This window comes from Mus musculus, chromosome 6, assembly GCF_000001635.26.
Source record: "Mus musculus strain C57BL/6J chromosome 6, GRCm38.p6 C57BL/6J".
Taxonomy (NCBI): domain Eukaryota; kingdom Metazoa; phylum Chordata; class Mammalia; order Rodentia; family Muridae; genus Mus; species Mus musculus.
The window spans coordinates 97,146,111-97,151,949 of record NC_000072.6 but is presented as its reverse complement, the minus strand read 5'-3'; the positions used below and the strand labels follow the sequence as shown (position 1 = coordinate 97,151,949).

General features: G+C 45.6%; 1 protein-coding gene across 3 annotated transcripts in view; it reads left to right on the top strand.

Annotated features, from left to right (window-relative positions):
- The first annotated feature begins 465 nt into the window (after nucleotides 1-465).
- The window catches only part of Eogt (EGF domain-specific O-linked N-acetylglucosamine (GlcNAc) transferase), a 41,469-nt gene continuing 36,095 nt past the window's right edge, over nucleotides 466-5,839 (top strand). The window contains exons 1-4 of one of the 3 annotated variants that reach the window (XM_006505258.4): nucleotides 466-3,118; nucleotides 3,692-3,759; nucleotides 3,942-4,073; nucleotides 4,499-4,555. The gene's annotated coding sequence lies outside the window, so the exon portion shown is untranslated. Of the gene's footprint in view, nucleotides 3,119-3,691; nucleotides 4,074-4,498; nucleotides 4,556-5,839 lie in introns of all 3 variants that reach the window. The other 2 variants (XR_377399.3, NM_175313.5) reach the window with 2 other exon arrangements.

Genomic DNA, 5,839 nt, shown 5'->3' with positions numbered 1-5,839 from the left:
ACATATTTCATTTTACCATAAGTCACAGAAGTGCGCCTTTGTACACAGACCTGTGTGGTGGGATATGCAAGAGAGATTGTTGAGACTTGCAGGAAAATTGAGAAGTGCAGAATATGTGTATGACTTCCTGAGTGTTTCTTCCCTCACAATGCCAGCTATTTCATCCTAGCTACTTCACTTTGGCTTGTCATACAATGCTAGGATTGTCACTAACAGTTCAGTTGCTGAGCACAGCCTAGGTTGTTTTTTAATTCTCCCCATCTTTGAAGGTCTTCTAAGGAGACACAAAGTATGTTTTGAAGTTGTTTGAGTAGTTCCTTTGTGCTCACATGCATCAACTGGAAAACATTTAGGTCCATTTCAGCTTTCAAGGATTGCTGCATATTTTTTAAATTTTGTTTTATAATGTAACTGTCTGCATCATTCAAGATCCCTTTTCCTCTTATACCAGCAGTCCTTCTGTTTAGTAAACATTTTAAATATTACTTCATCTGTGAAGTGTGTGTAAGTGTATATGTAGATGTGGTGTGTTGTTTGGGAGGTATGTGTTGTGTCTATGTGTGTTTTATTGTGTGTCCATGTTTGGTGTGTATATTTGTGCCTGTGTGTGTAGATGTGTACCCCTCAGGTAAGTGATAGCATCATTTTCCACCTAGTAATGTGCAGTGTACAAAGACACCATTAGTTACTTTCTGTACGGGCACAGTTCTACATTTGGTTGGTTCTCTGTAGCAAGCCCATTCAGTCATCTCTGTAGTCCATGCACTAACTCTTTGAACTGAGGAAAAAGTCAGTTATAATGTTGTTATTTCAGAGGTTTGTTTCAGAGACTGAAAGCTAACAGAGCTAACTCATTCACTCAATTTTCTGTTGGTGGGATTTGAGTCTATATCAGTATCAATTTATGCCAGGTGGCTTGCCTTTAATCCCAGCAGGCAGATCTTTGAGTTTGAGACCTTCTTGGTCTACAGAGTGAGTTCCAGGACAGTCAGGCTACACAGAGAAGTCCTGTCTTAAAAGATCATTTTGAAGAGTCAGAATTTAAATTTTTTATAATGATATATTTTGAGGAAATTGGAAATAGCTATTACAGTAATACAGAACTCAGTCTCATTTTAAAATTCCATTTCTTGCTTCCTATGAGTCTCAATAACTCCTTAATATATGTTAGTACCTGAAAGAGCCCCATGTAGATAGCATGCCAGTGTGATTAGTTTATTTTTGCCATTAGGTTAATCTGTGTTTAGCAAACATTTCACCTACTTCATGTACTTGGTTTTAACTGTATATCATTGCACCTCAAGCTCCTTTTAAAGTTGATTCAAAATAGCCATAATTACATGTTTTGCTGTAATGGGAAGCTGCATTTCCTGAAAAACAACGAAACCGGTAGAGTACCAACTAAGCTGAAACAAACAGTCTCCTAAAGTTGTGCTGTGGTCACGTCACACAAGCGCCCTGGTTCCATCGCCTTTGCCAGGCTTACTAGTGTGGTTAGTGGCTGAGTTAAGAGCACTGGTACTCTTTCAGAGGACTGAGTTCAAGTCCTAGTACACACATAGCAGCTAATAACTGTAACTCCGGTTCCAGAGATCTGATGCCCTCTTCTGGCCGTGTGTGCATACACGCACAAAATACCTATACATAAAAATTTTAAAATGCATTTTAAAAACTACTGTAATGTTCTTTTGTTCTTTAATGTGTGTTTGGCACATGTAAATGACATGCTAACACAATACATACTGAACAGGATATATATTAAACAAATTATATACATATTAAACACATACACATATAAAACACAGCTGGTCTGGAACTTGCGACATAGATCAGGCTGGCCTCAAACTTACAGAGATCCATTTGCCTTTGCCTTCCAAGTGCTAGCTAGGATTAAAGAAAGGCCTTCCCTAAAGTGCCCAGCCCATGTGTATGTTGTATGTTACTGGGGATTGAACCTGGGGTCGTGCACATGTTAGGATAGCACTCATCTCCGTGGTCACTAAGTTGTCTGGGTGTCTTGAACTTCCTTTTATTTTTTATTTTTTTTAAATTTTTTCCATGACTCAGCCTGTGGAGTAGCTGGAACAGCAGGCCTGTACCACCAGTTCTGGTTTCAGTTCTCATAGTAGCTTCTTAAAATTTATAAGACATGTAAGCCTTGTGAACTGAATGCATCTGAGCATGTTTATTTTGACACCATTAATATAAGCTGGGTCCTTTTTTTCATTTATTAGTATTGTATAGGAAGGTGTGAGTATCCAGGAGGTCAGAGAACGAGGTCAGGGAGTGGGTTCTCCCCTTTCGTGGTAGGATCCTAGGATTCAACGTGGGTCGTCAGGCTTGCTCCCACAAGCGCTTTGAAAACTCTAAGCCACCTGTCAGCCCTTGAACCCTTTAATCATAATTTAATGGCTGTCTCCCCCATGCTCCAGAAGGCATGCTGGAACTGCAAGGTGTCAAGAATGGAAGAGAATGGGAGATATGCATACACGTAATCATCACCTAAACAAGCAGTTAGAAATCATCATGAAATAGCAAAAACGTAAAAATTAAACAAGAGTAGCCATTGGACTTGGACACTTCATGGACAGGTACAATTCCCTGGAATCTACAGTATTTTCACTACCCACCAGAGAGTGTCCCACTACATCCAGTCTCATTTGAAAATCAGGGCAGCAACTTCTGCTCAGAATGGGAAAGCAATAAAATTACAACCCTGAGTGATATGTAAACAGTCCCGTAGTCTGCCTGCCTACTCTCTGGTGCTGGAGACCTGCCAAGCGCCTGGAGGAGCAGCCAGGGACTTGCACCCCGGTGTCCCACGTCCCGGAGGGGATGTAGGCGGGTGTCCCCAGTGGATCAGGCTGTGGGTCACAGGGTGTCCGTAACCTTGGCTGATGGGTGTCCAAGAGTGCCTTCCAGACTCTGGTCGCTGGGTGTGGTCAAGGCATTCCGGTCCGCCCTTGAGCCCCGGGCCAAGGTGTCGCGGCAGCTCCCGGGCGCCCCCTGGCCCGGCTTGGGCGCCGGAGGTTTCCGGTTCGCGGCTGCCGGCGGTGACGTCTCGTTACTCCCAAGCTGCCGCCACTGCCGCCGCCGCCGCTCCCTAGTCAAGCTGCAGGTGGGCCCCGCGCCTTCCCCGCCTGTTCCTGGCCGGCGCCTGCACCCCCGTGGGCCCGCAGCCTGACTCTGGGACTCTGATCCCAGCCCGCGGCCTTCAGCTGGTTACCAGGAGTTGATCGGTGGCTGTAGGCTAGGGAGATGCCCAGCCAGGCCTGCCCTGTTGCCTCGATCCCCATGCTGGGGCGGAGTGGCTTCTCCAGGCACACCTGGGAGCCGAGCGTCTCCTAAGACAGCTGCTTCCCCAAGCACCCGGGGCAGGGTTGGCTGCTGCCGGGCGCGAGGGGCTGACTCCGCTACACAGGGGAGGGGTTGACGTTCCGCAGACAACCGGAGGATCGCCACAGCAGGATTGCCACTTCGGCGCCTCAGGCAGCCGAGCTCTGTCTGAGCTCTGTCTGCTTGCCTACCTTGGGACTTGATAGTCTTTGAGTCCCAGATGCACTTCATCTGTCCGCTGCTGGCTCTGTTGCCCAGCAATGCCCTAAGCCATTCATGTGGTAGTCCTAGTAACCCCAGCTCTCATGGTTTACGGCGTTCAGATTTTTACCTTTTTTTCCTCTTCTCTTTTTAGGTCCGTGAAAATCCAATCAAGCCACACACGAGTGGAGCGCGATTGACCGTTTTGTGCAAAAAGACGCGGTAGCCTAACCTACTAAAGCTTTCATCCCTGCCAAGTCTTGCCAGAGAACTCAACTCCGGGAAGGCTTTCTGCCAGGCCCTGAAGTTGTACTTTCATGCACCACAGGGAACCATCACCCAGCATATGCAAGTGGGTACATGCCCTCCCTTGCAAAAGCCAACTTTCTGATCTGCTCCTTTAGATTTTCCCCACGGCCAAGGGTTACTTTTTTCCATGAATGGTCAAGTTTTGTTAACCGGCAGAACGCATTGCAGAGCTGTGGATTTGGATACCCGAAATTTAGGACCTAGTGCTCCAAGCCGCGACCTAGAAGGTTAGTCCAAGGGCTGGGTGGCCTGTTGTGATCCTGAGGTTGGCACTGGTCCAGGCAGCCCCGGGAATCAGAGAACAGGATTACTGCAATGAGAACCAGGAACAGGCTTTGGTCCTAGGAATGTTTTCTCTGCTAATTATCCTGTTGGTCTGGATTGAGTGATGTGGTGTGAAGCGGGCTACCTCCTTCCTGCTCACCACTAGTGTCTGCTCCGTGGGTTACTATGTCCAGGGGACCCTGGGCTCTGACTTTGCTTTGAGAGACTTAGTAGTGTTCATTCACTGAGGAGAATCACGCATCTTCATCTCCGGGCTTCTGGCTAGGGATTTGCTGGTCATTTTTCTCTCTACGTTGTTCCTTTATATTAAAATAGTAACTAGTCTCTTGTGGCATGCTCTTAAGGTAACGTACTTTATTTTTCTCAGGTTTTAGGCTAGCCAAAGCATCAGCAGCTTCCGGAGGGGATTCTGAGGACTAAAAAGGTCAGTATTTTCATTATTAAGCAGTTATTGTTTTTTATCAATATGCATTTTTTTTCCAGAGGCAGGGTTTCTCTGTGTATCCCTGGCTGTCCTGGGACTCACAACTGCCTGGCACTCAGTATGTATTTTTTATTAGATATTTTCTTTATTTACATTTCAAGTTTTACCCCCTTTTCTCATTTCCCCTCTAAAAACCTCCCTATCCCATCCTCCCTCCCCCTGCTCACTAACCCACCATGCATTTTTTTAATTTTATAAAATTGCTAGTAATTTACTGTTAGATCAAGGCCCCTTGGGTTTACAAGGGATAGCAACATAGCCTTCAGGGCCTCCAAAGCAAGGAACCCCTTTAATTACTTACTGGGCAAAGGATTTGTTCCCATGATCATCACTGTTTTAACCTTATGACCCCAATAGGCCTGGAACTTGAACAGAGCATTGTATTCATAAACATCAGTGAAGGCTGATTTTGAAAGTTGTGTGGTCCTTCCAGTCTTATAAGGGCCCCACTTTACTATGGAATGCTCAGGGTGTGTTCAGTTATCTTTTAGAAGAGACACTTAGGGAAAACTTGTGATCGGTAAAGGCGGCAGAGTGGTGTGAGTTTGTCAGGGATGGATAGGAGAAACTGACCCAAGAAATTTATCCTTTCCTGGGGGGTTGAGGGTGTGAGCAGGAATCCAGTAAATTCTTAATCACTGTCATTTCGCATAATGTCAATGCTTTGTTCAGTCCTGATAGGGAAATTTTAAATGAATTCTTTCCTTCTGAAGCTCCGAGGATGCTAGCCTGGGAGGGGAACTTACAATAAACAGTTGACAGGAAAAAAACAAAACATACAGACCTGACCGAGTGCCTAATAAATGTAAGACCCTGAGGGGCACAGGGCAGCTGAGCCTTGTGAACAACTTTAATAGGTGCCTGGGCCCCCCGTGGAGTGGGAGATGGTTCAGGCTAGGGAGGGCGAGGGCTGACTGACGCCAGAGAATTCGTGCTGCTACCTGGAGTTGTCATGCTATGTACAAGGATACAGACGTCTGTGATCCTCTTTCTTGGGCACACACAGGGATGATATGAGATAGGAAGACCTGCACTCACTGTTTATTTATGGTCACAGATGCAAATTTCTTCCTTCTTTCCTTCCTTTCTTCTTTCTTTCTTTTTCCTTTTTTAAATTTTACAAGACAACAGCATTTTGGGGCCATCCCTGGACTTGAAAAGTTCGCTGGTCTCTCTGAATAATCCACTCTGAAATGTGCAAATATTCAGGGTGGAATATATTTC